Source organism: Oncorhynchus kisutch, linkage group LG15 (genome assembly GCF_002021735.2).
Source record: "Oncorhynchus kisutch isolate 150728-3 linkage group LG15, Okis_V2, whole genome shotgun sequence".
Taxonomy (NCBI): domain Eukaryota; kingdom Metazoa; phylum Chordata; class Actinopteri; order Salmoniformes; family Salmonidae; genus Oncorhynchus; species Oncorhynchus kisutch.
Genome location: NC_034188.2, coordinates 89638468 through 89655937, shown reverse-complemented (window position 1 = coordinate 89655937; position 17470 = coordinate 89638468). Strand labels below are relative to the sequence as shown.

The 17470-nt window shown below is 42.3% G+C and overlaps 1 protein-coding gene across 3 annotated transcripts in view; it reads right to left on the bottom strand.

Annotated features, from left to right (window-relative positions):
• cadm2b (cell adhesion molecule 2b) overlaps positions 1–17470 on the bottom strand; it is a 459638-nt gene that overhangs the window by 151093 nt on the left and 291075 nt on the right. The gene's annotated exons all lie outside the window — the stretch shown is intronic.

Sequence of the window (17470 nt, the reverse complement as noted above, 5' to 3'; positions counted from 1 at the left end):
ACTGTTGAGTGTGAAAAACCCAGCAGCGTTGCAGTTCTTAACACAAACCGGTGGCACCTACTACCATACCCCCGTTCAAATGCACTTACACCCTCTGAGTGGCACACATACACAATCCATGTCTCAATTGTCTCAAGGTTTAAAAATCCTTCTTTATCCTGTCTCCTCCCATTAATCTACACTGGTTTGAAGTGGGATTTAACAAGGGACATTCGATAAGGGATCCTAGCTTTCACCTGGATTCACCAGGTCAGTGTCATTGAAAGAGCAGGTGTTCATAATGTTTTGTGTACTCAGAGTACGTAATGACTGTTGTGTCCCAAATGGCACCCCTATGGCTCTTTAAGGTCAAAAGTAGTGCACTATAATTACAGGGAACAGGCTGCTATTTGGGATACACAAACATCTAGAAGGACTAATGAATATATTCCCTATTAATATCCACAGCCCGCTGAACTGAACCAGAGTTTCAATTCCAGGTAGAAAACGTTAGAAAATGTCTCTATTGAAGGAAGAGAAGATGAACGTGGAATTAGTGGAAGAGGAATGAGCATCGCCTCCCCAAAAGCCTTTTTCATTTTCAGCTGACTGCACTACATAATGGAACTCCTTGTCTTGATGAATGGTTGGAACACACTGAAGCACAGCCCCAGAGAATAAACTGTAAACTGCAGCCCAGGCAGGAGGGAGAGGAAACCACAGCACGGGAAGAAATTAAATAAATGCACTATATATATATATATATATATATACAAAAGTATGTGGACACCCCTTCAAAATGTAGTGGATTTGGCTATTTCAGCCACACAGGTGTATGAAATTGAGCACACAGCAATGCAATCTCCATAGGGAAAAAAAAAACATGGGCAGCAGAATGGACATACTGAAGAGCTCAGTGACTTTCAACGTGGCACAGTCATAGGATGTTCAGGACTGTTTTTTCATGGTTTCGGGCTAAGCCCTTTAGTTCCAGTGAAGGGAAATCTTAACACTACAGCATACAATGACATTCTAGATGATTCTGTGCTTCCAACTTTGTGACAACAGTTTGGGGAAGGCCCTTTCCTGTTTCAGAGCGAGGTCCATACAGAAATTGTTTGACGAGATCGGCATGGAAAGAACTTGACTGGTCTGCACAGAGCCTTACCCCAACCCCATCGAACACCTTTGGGATGAATTGGAACGCCGACTGCGAGCCAGGCCTAATCGCCCAATATCAGTGTTCCCGACCTCCATATTAATGCCCATGATTTTGGAATGAGATGTTCGACGAGCAGGTGTCCACATAATTTTAGTTATGTAGTGTATTACCCTATACAAGTCTAATCCCTGTCTAACCTGGGGGGGGGGGGGGTGTTACTAAGCTGCATGGATTTGTTTTAAGATGGTCAAACCAGGGATCATTCAGCTATTTGATTTACATTTTTAGCCAACATACGGACTCAACTCTAGCTCACTTTAATAATGGAAATTGACGGAAATTGATGTAAAAAATATATCGCTAGCCACTTTAAACTATGCCACTTTTATGTTTACATACCCTACATTACTCATCTACTCATCTCATATGTATATACTGTACTTGATACCATCTACTGTATCTTGCCTATGCTGCTCTGTACCATCACTCATTCATATATCTTTATGTACATATTCTTTATCCCTTTACACTGTGTATAAGACAGTAGTTGTGGAATTGTTAGGTTAGATTACTTGTTCGTTATTACTGCATTGTCGGAACTAGAAGCACAAGCATTTCGCTACACTCGCATTAACATCTTCTGACCATGTGTATGTGACAAATAAAATTTGATTTGATTTGATTTTGAATTTTAAGACCCCCTTGAAGTATCAGAAAAAATATATATAAATCAGATACAATCAAATATACAATATATAAGAAATAATAATAATAACTACTATTCATGTTCATATGAAATGACATTTCAAGCAGGTTTATCCAACCCACAAGTGTATTTCTTGACAGTGGATATGTAATATACTATAGACAGCCCACTGTACAAACAGGTATAGCTGTGTCTCTGCTACAGAATCCAGCTACTGTTTATAAGGTTGTTATCCTGTCATCTAATACACAATCATAAGATCGTAATGTTGTTATCTTATCATCTAATACACTAGCATAAGATTGTATTATAATTAAGGTATAGTCATCTACTCTCTAGAGTTCAGACCCTAGTTTTATCATGCACCAAAGATGGCTGGATATAGCCGGTTGTATCTCTACACTATAGGGTAGTGTTTCAACTGACTATCATCTATGATAATATCAATAATAAATGCATAACCAATGTTGCTCAATCAACCTACAATGAACATAGCACTTTAGAACCTACGGTAAACATGTACAGTGAAGACTTACAGAAAACGTTTGACCTCTGTCATTGCCAACAAAGGGTATATAACAAAGTATTGAGATAAACTTTTGTTATTGACCAAATACTTATTTTCCACCAAATAAATTCATAAAAAATCCTACAATGTGATTTTCTGGATTTTTTACCCCTAATTTTGTCTGTCATAGTTGAAGTGTACCTATGAGGAAAATTACAGGCCTCTCTCATCTTTTTAAGTGGGAGAACTTGCACAATTGGTGGCTGACTAAATACTTTTTCTGCCCCACTGTATAGGACAGCTAGGTATTTACTGTACTGCTCCATTGAGAAGTCGTAGTATTTATTGTACTGCTCCACTGAGAAGTTGTAGTATTTACTGTACTGCTCCACTGAGAAGTTGTAGTATTTACTGTACTGCTCCACTGAGAAGTTGTAGTATTTACTGTACTGCTCCACTGAGAAGTTGTAGTATTTACTGTACTGCTCCACTGAGAAGTTGTAGTATTTACTGTACTGCTCCACTGAGAAGTCGTAGTATTTACTGTACTGCTCCACTGAGAAGTCGTAGTATTTACTGTACTGCTCTACTGAGAAGCATCCTCCCTATGTGGTAGTCACACCATTACAGCATCCCCCCTCTGTGATAGTCACACCATTACAGCATCCCCCCTCTGTGATAGTCACACCATTACAGCATCCTCCCTATGTGGTAGTCACACCAGTACAGCACCCTCCCTCTGTGGTAGTCACACCATTACAGCATCCTCCCTCTGTGGTAGTCACACCAGCACAGCATCTCTCCTGGGGGGTTTCTATTGCTGCACTAACCCTAACCCATCACAGCATCTCTCCTGGGGGGTTTCTACTGCTGCACTAACCCTAACCCATCACAGCATCTCTCCTGTGGGGGTTTCTACTGCTGCACTAACCCTAACCCATCACAGCATCTCTCCTGGGGGGGTTTCTACTGCTACTGCACTTGCAGCTTTGCTGCCAATGCTTTCAAGAGTTATTTAAAACCTCACTGTGCCTCTTTCCTTTCCCTTCTCCTTTCCTTTCCTTCTCTTCATTTCCTATTTCCTTTTTTATTTCCTATTCCTTATTCCTTATTCCCTTTCCCTTTCACTTCCATTTCCCTTTCCTTTTCACTCTCCTCTCCTCTCCTCTCCTCTCCTCTCCTCTCCTCTCCTCTCCTCTCCTCTCCTCTCCTCTCCTCTCCTCTCCTCTCCTCTCCTCTCCTCTCCTCTCCTCTCCTCTCCTCTCCTCTCCTCTCCTCTCCTCTCCTCTCCTCTCCTCTCCTCTCCTCTCCTCTCCTCTCCTCTCCTCAACTCTCCTCTCCTCTCCTCTCCCTCTCCTCTCTTCTTTACACCATCTTGCACTGCCCTCTCTAGGTTTTAAAATAGCCTGCTTGTGTTACACACATCGCCTCTGCTACGAATAGTCAATTAGTGCGCAGCTCTGTTGTGTAACTTCTGTCAGGAAATGTGCTGCTGCGTAGCCTAAGTTACATGTGTAACAAGAGAAAGAACACTAGGTCAAGTCTATTGGTGCTGAAGTGTCGCCATTGAGAACAATTAACCCCGTATCGTTCTCATTAGAACACTCCAGGTTCTTCTGTCTTATTTCTCAAGAATTTTTTTATAAATTCAATCCATCTCAACTACTCAACACTGGCTTGCTGTGGTCAGAGAAATGAAACTCCCCAATTACAGTATTTACACAGTAAATATGTTTTTAATGTCTAGGTTATTTTTCAGAAAAGGGCTGAGGTGAGAACGTATTAATTGCCACCGAAACAAAGATGTTGTAAAAATAAAAAATTTATAACTAGACTTTCGTCTCCGTCACAAATAGTCCTTAGTGTTCTAATCCTTAGTGTTCTAATCCTTAGTGTTCTAATCCTTAGTGTTCTAATCCTTAGTGTTCTAGTCCTTAGTGTTCTAGTCCTTAGTGTTCTAATCCTTAGTGTTCTAATCCTTAGTGTTCTAATCCTTAGTGTTCTAATCCTTAGTGTTCTAGTCCTTAGTGTTCTAATCCTTAGTGTTCTAATCCTTAGTGTTCTAATCCTTAGTGTTCTAGTCCTTAGTGTTCTAATCCTTAGTGTTCTAGTCCTTAGTGTTCTAATCCTTAGTGTTCTAATCCTTAGTGTTCTAATCCTTAGTGTTCTAATCCTTAGTGTTCTAATCCTTAGTGTTCTATGTTTTGACCATAGGTTAAATCAGTGCAATGGTATAGACAATAGGGTTCCATTTGAAACGCAGAGGCTTTCAGCTAACGAGTCTCTTCCTTCACACGGTGACTCAGGTTAATATGGCCTGGCGGGAAACAACAATGTTATTACTGTATTACATTCTGTAATGAGGTAATAAGGGTCGTCAGCTCATCTACCCATGTCTCTATATTTACTGGGTGAAATTACAGCAGTGGAACCGTGGCTATTCTACTCTAGCACGTTGAAATATGCCAATCTGCTTAAAAAAGAACAACAAAGAGACCACCTCCCCCCAAAACACTGTTTTGATAAACAGCCGAGGCATGGGGGCTGGATAAAAAAGCTGTGGGTGTAAGGACTGGCCATCCATGGTTTCAGGATTATAGATTTGAGGCTATACAGTATTTGTTTACGATATATTTGTTCTTTGGCGTAACACAAAACATATATTTTGAACTAAGCTCATGAGTCATGTCTAAGCTATATTCTTTAAGAATCCATGGGGTTTTATACAGGGCCCTTCGTAGTTATTGGGTCAGTGAAGTATTCTTGATTTTCTTTTGGCTCTTAAAATCAACACTTTGGATTTGAAATCAAACAATGACTGTAAGGTTAAAAGTGCAGACTGTCCGTTTTAATTTGGGTGTATTTCCATCCATATCGGTTGAACTGTTTAACAATTACAGCACTTTTTTTTTGTACATAGTCCCTCCATTTTAGGTGAGAAAAAGTGTTGGGACAAATGAACAAAATATTCTGAAACACAACCAAAACAAACAACAAACGCATCCAACAAAATTGTGGAGTCACAAGCTTGATGTCATTGCGTGATGTGAATACGGGACCAAATACTTAACTTTTTACTATTTTAATAAACATAGAAATGAATTTGTCCCAATAATTTTTGCTCCTTTAGAATGAGGGGACGATGTAGCAAAAAGGGCTGTAATTTCTAAACAGTTCAACCGATATGGATGGAAATACCCTCAAATCCAAAGTTTATAAAGACAAAAGAAGAAATACTGCTTTGCTGTCCCAGTAATTACAGAGGGCACGTTTAAAAGGTTTAAAAAAAAATGAATGAATGAATCGCAGATTGCCCCTTTACGCTCTATATCTGCACTACTGTAATAAGTGCCCTCTCATCGCCAGCAGACTCCTGTTGTTGATGTGTATAAACCTCAGACCAATCACATGTGTTTTTTGACAAGTCATTAAGAGCCATTGATCTACATTCCTACAGTAATCACCTCCAAGCTCTCACCCCTAATTACCTATGGATTTTCCCTGCGTCTCGGCAAATTCAATTTTAAAGTCAAATCATAGAGAATATATGAAACAGACGAAGAGGGTGAGTGTGTTACGACATTCTTCAGATAAGACTTAAGACTCTTCAGCAGGAAAAAAGAAAGGCTATTATGTCATCACTAGGAGACAGGTGTGTTCAACATGTATAAATTCATAAAAAATCCTACAATGTGATTTTCTGGAGAAAAAAATCTCATTTTGTGTGTCATAGTTGAAGTGTACCTATGATGAAAATTACAGACCTCTCTCATCTTTTTAAGTGGGAGAACTTGCACAATTGGTGGCTGACTAAATACTTTTTTGCCCCACTGTATGGACTTAACATATCTGGTTGCATATGATAGTAAAGTCGTTTTTTTCCCCACTGTCATTTTTTGTTGTTGTGAAAATCACCTGGTTGACAGTGACTGCAGTTAAAGACAAATGATCAGACATGTTCTCTTAGAAGTAAAGTGGGCTGTAGAAGTTATTGTATTCTCACTACTGGGCTGTAGAAGTTATTGTATTCTCACTACTGGGCTGTAGAAGTTATTGTATTCTCACTACTGGGCTGTAGAAGTTATTGTATTCATGTTACTGGGCTATAGAAGTTATTGTATTCATGTTACTGGGCTATAGAAGTTATTGTATTCATGTTACTGGGCTGTAGAAGTTATTGTATTCTCACTACTGGGCTGTAGAAGTTATTGTATTCTCACTACTGGTCTGTAGAAGTTATTGTATTCTCACTACTGGTCTGTAGAAGTTATTGTATTCATGTTACTGGGCTATAGAAGTTATTGTATTCATGTTACTGGGCTGTAGAAGTTATTGTATTCCCGTGACTGGGCTGTAGAAGTTATTGTATTCCCGTGACTGGGCTGTAGAAGTTATTGTAATCCCATTACTGGGCTGTAGAAGTTATTGTAATCCCGTTACTGGGCTGTAGAAGTTATTGTAATCCCGTTACTGGGCTGTAGAAGTTATTGTAATCCCGTTACTGGGCTGTAGAAGTTATTGTAATCCCGTTACTGGGCTGTAGAAGTTATTGTAATCCCGTTACTGGGCTGTAGAAGTTATTGTAATCCCGTTACTGGGCTGTAGAAGTTATTGTAATCCCGTTACTGGGCTGTAGAAGTTATTGTAATCCCGTTACTGGGCTGTAGAAGTTATTGTAATCCCGTTACTGGGCTGTAGAAGTTATTGTATTCCCGTGACTGGGCTGTAGAAGTTATTGTATTCCTGTTACTGGGCTGTAGAAGTTATTGTAATCCCGTTACTGGGCTGTAGAAGTTATTGTAATCCCGTTACTGGGCTGTAGAAGTTATTGTAATCCCGTTACTGGGCTGTAGAAGTTATTGTAATCCCGTTACTGGGCTGTAGAAGTTATTGTATTCCCGTGACTGGGCTGTAGAAGTTATTGTATTCCTGTTACTGGGCTGTAGAAGTTATTGTAATCCCGTTACTGGGCTATAGAAGTTATTGTAATCCCGTTACTGGGCTGTAGAAGTTATTGTAATCCCGTTACTGGGCTGTAGAAGTTATTGTAATCCCGTTACTGGGCTGTAGAAGTTATTGTAATCCCGTTACTGGGCTATAGAAGAGACGGACAGAAAGACTGAAGGACCATTGGTCTGCAGCAATAGAACTGAGACATACAGGAGTTTCTTTATTTCACCTTTATTTAACTAGGCGGGTCAGTCAAGAACAAATTCTTATTTTCAAAGACGGCCTAGGAACAGTGGGTTAAACTGCCTTGTTCAGGAGGCAGAACGACCGATTTTTACCTTGTCAGCTCGGAATTCGATCTTGCAACCTTTCGGTTAGTAGTCCAACTCTCTAACCACTAGGCTACGCTGCCGCCCCGGCAGATACCGCCCCAGGTAGCCTCAAGTCATTATTAATGTATGACCGTAACAGACGGGCTGGAAGTGGAAAATGTTACACCGTGTCTTCTCATAGCAGGCTAGACGTGGTGAGGGTTACACCGTGTCTTCTCATAGCAGGCTAGACGTGGTGACGGTAACACCGTGTCTTCTCATAGCAGGCTAGACGTGGTGACGGTAACAACGTGTCTTCTCATAGCAGGCTAGACGTGGTGACGGTAACAACGTGTCTTCTCATAGCAGGCTAGACGTGGTGACGGTAACAACGTGTCTTCTCATAGCAGGCTAGACGTGGTGACGGTAACAACGTGTCTTCTCATAGCAGGCTAGACGTGGTGACGGTAACACCGTGTCTTCTCATAGCAGGCTAGACGTGGTGACGGTAACAACGTGTCTTCTCATAGCAGGCTAGACGTGGTGACGGTAACAACGTGTCTTCTCATAGCAGGCTAGACGTGGTGACGGTAACAACGTGTCTTCTCATAGCAGGCTAGACGTGGTGACGGTAACAACGTGTCTTCTCATAGCAGGCTAGACGTGGTGACGGTTACACCGTGTCTTCTCATAGCAGGCTAGACGTGGTGATGGTTACACCGTGTCTTCTCGTAGCAGGCTAGACGTGGTGACGGTTACACTGTGTCTTCTCATAGCAGGCTAGACGTGGTGACGGTTACACTGTGTCTTCTCATAGCAGAATAGAGGTGGTGACGGTTAGACCGTGTCTTCTCATAGCAGGCTAGACGTGGTGACGTTAACAACGTGTCTTCTCATAGCAGGCTAGACGTGGTGACGATAACAACGTGTCTTCTCATAGCAGGCTAGACGTGGTGACGATAACAACGTGTCTTCTCATAGCAGGCTAGACGTGGTGATGGTTACACCGTGTCTTCTCATAGCAGGCTAGACGTGGTGACGTTAACAACGTGTCTTCTCATAGCAGGCTAGACGTGGTGACGATAACAACGTGTCTTCTCATAGCAGGCTAGACGCGGTGACGATAACAACGTGTCTTCTCATAGCAGGCTAGACGTGGTGATGGTTACACCGTGTCTTCTCATAGCAGGCTAGACGTGGTGACGATAACGTGTCTTCTCATAGCAGGCTAGACGTGGTGGCGGTTACACCGTGTCTTCTCATAGCAGTCTAGACGTGGTGGCGGTTACACCGTGTCTTCTCATAGCAGGCTAGATGTGGTGACGGTTACACCGTGTCTTCTCTGAGAAGGCTAGACGTGGTGACGGTTACACAGTGTCTTCTCGTAGAAGGCTAGACATGGTGACGGTTACACAGTGTCTTCTCGTAGAAGGCTAGACGTGGTGACGGTTACACCGTGTCTTCTCGTGGAAGGCTAGACGTGGTGACGGTTACACAGTGTCTTCTCGTAGAAGGCTAGACGTGGTGACGGTTACACCGTGTCTTCTCGTGGAAGGCTAGAGGTGGTGACGGTTAGACCGTGTCTTCTCATAGCAGTCTAGACGTGGTGATGGTTACACCGTGTCTTCTCATAGCAGGCTAGACGTGGTGACGGTTACACCGTGTCTTCTCATAGCAGGCTAGACGTGGTGACGGTTACACCGTGTCTTCTCATAGCAGGCTAGACATGGTGACGATAACAACGTGTCTTCTCATAGCAGGCTAGACGTGGTGATGGTTACACCGTGTCTTCTCATAGCAGGCTAGACGTGGTGACGGTAACAACGTGTCTTCTCATAGCAGGCTAGACATGGTGGCGGTTACACCGTGTCTTCTCATAGCAGGCTAGACATGGTGGCGGTTACACCGTGTCTTCTCGTAGAAGGCTAGACGTGGTGACGGAGGAGGGTTAATACATTCCACAGCCCATTACTACACAACACCTATAGTCATAAAGGCAACCTCCTTCACCTGAAAGGTACACGGGACTGAGAGAGAGGGGAAGCTGTCCTCTCCTGTAAATAGTCACCGCATGCACAGAACCGAACGGCGGAGAGAGGATACATCCCAAACGACACCTTATTCCCTATATGGTAGTGCACTATGGGCACTGGTCAAAAGTAGTGCACTGTTAAGGGGAAAAGGTTCTATTTGGGACGCTGTTAGAAAAGAGCCCCGCTGGGGGAAGCAATAATGGGGGCTGTTTTACTGTACAAGAAGAAAGGGGGAGAGAAAGAGGGGGAGAAAGAGGGAGAGAAAGAGGGGGGAGAAAGAGGGGGAGAAAGAGGGAGAGAAAAAGGGGGGGAAAGAGGGAGAGAAAGAGGGGGGAGAAAGAGGGGGAGAAAGAGGGAGAGAAAGAGGGGGGAGAAAGAGGGGGAGAAAGAGGGAGAGAAAGAGGGGGGGAAAGAGGGGGGGAAAGAGGGAGAGAAAGAGGGGGGAGAAAGAGGGGGGAGAAAGAGAGATAGAAAGAGGGGGGGAGAAAGAGGGAGAGAAAGGGGGGGGGGGAGAGGGGGAGAAAGAGGGAGAGAAAGAGGGAGAGAAAGAGGGGGGGAAAGAGGGGGGAGAAGGAGGGGGAGAAAGAGAGAGAGAAAGAGGGGGGGGAGAAAGAGGGAGAGAAAGAGGGGGGCGAGAAAGAGGGAGAGAAAGAGGTGGGGAGAAAGAGGGAGAGAAAGAGGGAGAGAAAGTGGGGGGGAGAAAGAGGGAGGGAGAAAGATGGAGAGACAGAGGGGGGGGAGAAAGAGGGAGAGAAAGAGGGGGAGAAAGAGGGAGGGAGAAAGAGGGAGAGACAGAGGGGGAGAAAGAGGGAGGGAGAAAGATGGAGAGGCAGAGGGGGGGAGAAAGAGGGAGAGAAAGAGGGGGAGAAAGAGGGAGAGAAAGAGGGGGAGAAAGAGGGAGAGAAAGAGGGAGAGACATAGGGGGGTAGAAAGAGGGAGAGAAAGAGGGGGAGAAAGAGGGAGAGAAAGAGGGGGAGAAAGAGGGAGAGACATAGGGGGGAGAAAGAGGGAGAGAAAGAGGGGGAGAAAGAGGGAGAGAAAAAGGGGGAGAGAAAATAGAAGTGACAGAGATATACAGCAGCTTTAAGAAGTGGGACAGAATTGCAATAGAATGTTCTAGGTGGAACTAGATACAGAGAAACTTACTGATTCGACACATTTTCCTTTGGGTCTAGAAGACCTGTTCATTGTGACTAACAGAGTAACATTGAAACAGTGTAACAGTGTAACAGAGTAACATTGAAACAGTGTAACAGAGTAACAGAGTAACATTGTAACAGAGTAACATTGTAACATCGCACCATTGAAACAGTGTAACAGAGTAACATTGAAACAGTGTAACAGTGTAACAGAGTAACAGTGTAACAGCGTAACATTGTAACAGTGTAACAGAGTAACATTGTAACAGTGTAACAGAGTAACATTGTAACATTGTAACAGTGTAACAGAGTAACATTGTAACAGTGTAACAGAGTAACATTGAAACAGTGTAACAGTGTAACAGAGTAACAGTGTAACAGAGTAACATTGAAACAGTGTACCAGAGTAACAGAGTAACATTGAAACAGTGTAACAGTGTAACAGTGTAACAGTGTAACAGAGTAACATTGAAACAGTGTAACAGTGTAACAGAGTAACATTGAAACAGTGTAACATAGTAACATTGTAACAGAGTAACATTGTAACAGCGCACCATTGAAACAGTGTAACAGAGTAACATTGAAACAGTGTAACAGTGTAACAGAGTAACAGTGTAACAGAGTAACATTGTAACAGTGTAACAGAGTAACATTGTAACAGTGTAACAGAGTAACATTGAAACAGTGTAACAGTGTAACAGAGTAAAAGTGAAACAGTGTAACAGAGTAACATTGTAACAGTGTAACAGAGTAACATTGTAACAGTGTAACAGAGTAACATTGAAACAGTGTAACAGTGTAACAGAGTAAAAGTGTAACAGAGTAACAGAGTAACATTGTAACAGTGTAACAGAGTAACATTGTAACAGTGTAACAGAGTAACATTGAAACAGTGTAACAGAGTAACATTGAAACAGTGTAACAGTGTAACAGAGTAACAGTGTAACAGAGTAACATTGAAACAGTGTAACAGAGTAACAGAGTAACATTGAAACAGTGTAACAGAGTAACATTGTAACAGCGTAAGAGAGTAACATTGAAACAGTGTAACAGTGTAACATAGTACACTATTTATTATGGCCATCGAAATGTTAGCTATTAAAATCAGATCCAACAATAATATTGTCACGTCTTGACCTTAGTTATCTTGGTTTTCTTTATTATTTTGGTTAGGTCAGGGTGTGACGAGGGTGGTATGTGTGTTTTTGGTCTTGTCTACATTTTTTTGTATATCTATGGGGTTTTGGGATTGTCTAGGTATATGTAGGTCTATGGTGGCCTGAATTGGTTCCCAATCAGAGACAGCTGTTTATCTTTGTCTCTGATTGGGGATCCTATTTAGGTTGCCATTTTCCATTTTGGTTTTGTGGGTTATTATTCTATGTTTAGTTGCCTGTTCGCACTAGTCATATTGCTTCACGGTTCGTTTTGTTATTTTGTATAGTTTTGTTCAGTGTTGCATTCGTTTAATAAATGAGCCTTGGTCTCCTCCTTATGACGACCGTGACATATATCAACGTCCTAGAAATAAAAACAAAGGTGTCATTGTACGCTGATGATTCATGTTCTCTTTTAAATAGACAGTTAGAATCCCTCCACAACCTCATAGAGGATCTAGATACTTTTAGAATTAGAATCCCTCCACGGCCTCATAGAGGATCTAGAGACTTTTAGAATTAGAATCCCTCCACGGCCTCATAGAGGCTCTAGATACTTTTAGAATTAGAATCCCTCCACAGCCTCATAGAGGCTCTAGATACTTTTTCTAACCTCTCTGGATTAAAACCATATTATGATCAGTGTTACGTATTGGATCACAAAAAAAGTTATACTTTTACATTACCGTGTAGTTTATCAATAAAATGGTCTGACAGTGAAGTGTACATACTCAGTATTCATTTTCCGAAAGAAATAAATGATTACAATACATTTTAATAGAACGTTAGCAAAAATAGATACGATCTTGCTACTGTGGAAAGGAAAATACCTTTCTATTTGTGGAAAAATCACCCTGATTAACTCTTTAGTCATATCCCAGTTTACCCTGATTAACTCTTTAGTCATATCCCAGTTTACCCTGATTAACTCTTTAGTCATATCCCAGTTTACCCTGATTAACTCTTTAGTCATATCCCAGTTTACCCTGATTAACTCTTTAGTCATATCCCAGTTTACCCTGATTAACTCTTTAGTCATATCCCAGTTTACCCTGATTAACTCTTTAGTCATATCCCAGCTTACCCTGATTAACTCTTTAGTCATATCCCAGTTTACCCTGATTAACTCTTTAGTCATATCCCAGTTTACCCTGATTAACTATTTAGTCATATCCCAGTTTACCCTGATTAACTCTTTAGTCATATCCCAGTTTACCCTGATTAACTCTTTAGTCATATCCCAGCTTACCCTGATTAACTCTTTAGTCATATCCCAGTTTACCCTGATTAACTCTTTAGTCATATCCCAGTTTACCCTGATTAACTCTTTAGTCATATCCCAGTTTACCCTGATTAACTCTTTAGTCATATCCCAGTTTACCCTGATTAACTCTTTAGTCATATCCCAGTTTACCCTGATTAACTCTTTAGTCATATCCCAGCTTACCCTGATTAACTCTTTAGTCATATCCCAGTTTACCCTGATTAACTCTTTAGTCATATCCCAGTTTACCCTGATTAACTCTTTAGTCATATCCCAGTTTACCCTGATTAACTCTTTAGTCATATCCCAGTTTACCCTGATTAACTCTTTAGTCATATCCCAGTTTACCCTGATTAACTCTTTAGTCATATCCCAGTTTACCCTGATTAACTCTTTAGTCATATCCCAGTTTACCCTGATTAACTCTTTAGTCATATCCCAGTTTACCCTGATTAACTCTTTAGTCATATCCCAGTTTACCCTGATTAACTCTTTAGTCATATCCCAGTTTACCCTGATTAACTCTTTAGTCATATCCCAGTTTACCCTGATTAACTCTTTAGTCATATCCCAGTTTACCCTGATTAACTCTTTAGTCATATCCCAGTTTACCCTGATTAACTCTTTAGTCATATCCCAGTTTACCCTGATTAACTCTTTAGTCATATCCCAGCTTACCCTGATTAACTCTTTAGTCATATCCCAGTTTACCCTGATTAACTCTTTAGTCATATCCCAGTTTACCCTGATTAACTCTTTAGTCATATCCCAGTTACCCTGATTAACTCTTTAGTCATATCCCAGCTTACCCTGATTAACTCTTTAGTCATATCCCAGTTTACCCTGATTAACTCTTTAGTCATATCCCAGTTTACCCTGATTAACTCTTTAGTCATATCCCAGTTTACCCTGATTAACTCTTTAGTCATATCCCAGTTTACCCTGATTAACTCTTTAGTCATATCCCAGTTTACCCTGATTAACTCTTTAGTCATATCCCAGTTTACCCTGATTAACTCTTTAGTCATATCCCAGTTTACCCTGATTAACTCTTTAGTCATATCCCAGTTTACCCTGATTAACTCTTTAGTCATATCCCAGTTTACCCTGATTAACTCTTTAGTCATATCCCAGTTTACCCTGATTAACTCTTTAGTCATATCCCAGTTTACCCTGATTAACTCTTTAGTCATATCCCAGTTTACCCTGATTAACTCTTTAGTCATATCCCAGTTTACCCTGATTAACTCTTTAGTCATATCCCAGTTTACCCTGATTAACTCTTTAGTCATATCCCAGTTTACCCTGATTAACTCTTTAGTCATATCCCAGTTTTACCCTGATTAACTCTTTAGTCATATCCAGTTTACCCTGATTAACTCTTTAGTCATATCCCAGTTTACCCTGATTAACTCTTTAGTCATATCCCAGTTTACCCTGATTAACTCTTTAGTCATATCCCAGTTACCCTGATTAACTCTTTAGTTATATCCCAGTAACAAAGTAACAAAGTAACAAAGTAACACTGTAACACTGTAATACTGTAACAGTGTAACAGAGGTAAAAGTGTAACATATTAACATTGTAACATTGTAACAGAGTAACATTGTAACAGTGTATGCAAACACACACACACACACACACACAGACACAGACTCACACACACACACACACACACACACACACACACACACACACACACACACACACCACACACACACACACACACACACACACACACACACACACACACACACACAGACACAGACTCACACACACACACACACACACACACACACACACACACACACACACACACACACACACACACACACACACACACACACACACACACACACACACACACAGACTCACACACACACACACACACACACACACACACACACACACACACACACACACAGACACAGACTCACACACACACACACACACACACACACACACACACACACACACACACACACACACACACACACACACACACAGACACAGACTCACACACACACACACACACACACACACACACACACACACACACACACACACACACACACACACACACACACAGACACAGACTCACACACACACACACACACACACACACACACACACACACACACACACACACAGACTCACACACACACACACACACACACACACACCACACACACACACACACACACACACTATATTATTCCCCTGTCTGCTAAAGGCTCTGTATAATAAAGCATCTAGCTGGACACTTGGATGCTTGACTCAGTGATCTACACAGCACATTTTTTCAATTACCGTAAGTATAGATTTCCTTTAGAGTGGTGCCATGCCCATCAGCGGGGGAATGAATGGTAATGGCAGACAGACATATTCTGTCTGAGTATTATTTAAAGAGCTGTCTGTCTACAAACACACACAGTGAGAGAGAGAGAGAGAGAGAGAGAGAGAGAGAGGTGGAGAGAGAGAGAGAGAGAGGTAGGCAGAATGGTAGACAGATGGAGAGAGAGAGGTAAACAGAGAGGTAGACAGATGGAGAGCGAGAGAGAGAGAGAGAGGTAGACATATGGATAGGAAGAGAGAGAGGTAGACAGATGGAGAGCAAGAGAGAGAGAGAGAGGTAGACAGATGGAGAGCGCGAGAGAGAGAGAGGTAGACATATGGATAGGAAGAGAGAGAGGCAGACAGTTGGATAGGAAGAGAGAGAGGTAGACAGAAAGATAGAGAGAGGTAGACAGATAGAGAGAGAGAGGTAGACAGAGAGGTAGACAGAGAGAGAGAGAGAGGTAGACAGAGAGGTAGACAGAGAGAGAGAGAGAGGTAGACAGAGAGGTAGACAGAGAGAGAGAGAGAGAGAGAGAGGTAGACAGACAGAGAAAGAGGTAGACAGAGAGGTAGACAGAGAGAGAGAGAGGTAGATAGAGAGGTAGACAGGTAGAGAGATGATAGATATGGACTCCACCTTCAGGATTACTTGCTGTGTCATTGATCATCTCGGTACACAGAACCAAATGAGCTAGTCCATGTTAAGGCTGTCACGAGAATCGCGTCAGTCTACCAAAAAGCACCCTATCCCCTATGTAGTGCACTACTTTTGACCAGAAGCCTATGGGACCCTATCCCCTATGTAGTGCACTAATTTTGACCAGAACCCAAAAGTAGTGCACTATACACTGAGTTTACAAAACATTAAGACAGCCTTCTCTTTCCATGACAGACTGACCAGGTGAAAGCTACGATCCCTTATTGATGTCACTTGTTAAATCCACTTCAAATCAGTGTAGATGAAGGGGGAGGAGACAGGTTAATTAAAGAAGGATTTTTAAACCTTGAGACAATTGAGACATGGATTGTGTATGTGTGTAAATCAGAGTGTGAATGGGCAATCGGGTATGGTGGTAGCTGCCAGGCGCACCGGTTTGTGTCAAGAACTCAATATCAGGGAGGTGTTCTTAATGTTTTGTCCACCCTGTGAATAGTGAATAGTGATGCCATTCAGGATGCACGGCTTGTCGACCTGCCAACTCCTACAAATCCTCACACTTCTGTTGAATTAACATTTTGGAAGGATCCCCCAACCTAATTAAAAAACAGTTGTGTTTCCCACACACCCTAGCAGCTCACGGATGTATATTAAAATGTGTGTGTTTGCATTAATGCCTGGCTTTGGTTGAAGTCTCGTCAGAGCTCAGTTCGGCTGATCATTGATACGTCCAATATGTAGGCTGGGATTAAAAGGACTTGTCAGTGAACTTGATCATCGATAACAGGACACATTTCATTCCTCTGATTCGAACACGAAGTCGACTTCACAAATGGTACCCTATTCCCTACACAGTGCACTACTTTTGACCAAGGGCTCTGTAAGGAAAATGGTGCCATCTGTAACAAAGCCTGGAACCTTCCATACTCTCAAAACAGAGTGAATGTCCCAAAAAGAGAATGTATCAGTTGTTACAGGTTGGGTTATAGCCCCCACCCTGTGCCAGACACCAGTCAGGCCCCCACCCTGTACCAGACACCAGTCAGGCCCCCACCCTGTACCAGACACCAGTCAGGCCCCCACCCTGTACCAGACACCAGTCAGGCCCCCACCCTGTACCAGACACCAGTCAGGCCCCACCTTGTAACAGACACCAGTCAGGCCCCACCCTATACCAGACACCAGTCAGCCCTCACCCTGTACCAGACACCAGTCAGGCCCACATCACCATGGGCCCCACCCTGTACCAGACACCAGTCAGGCCCA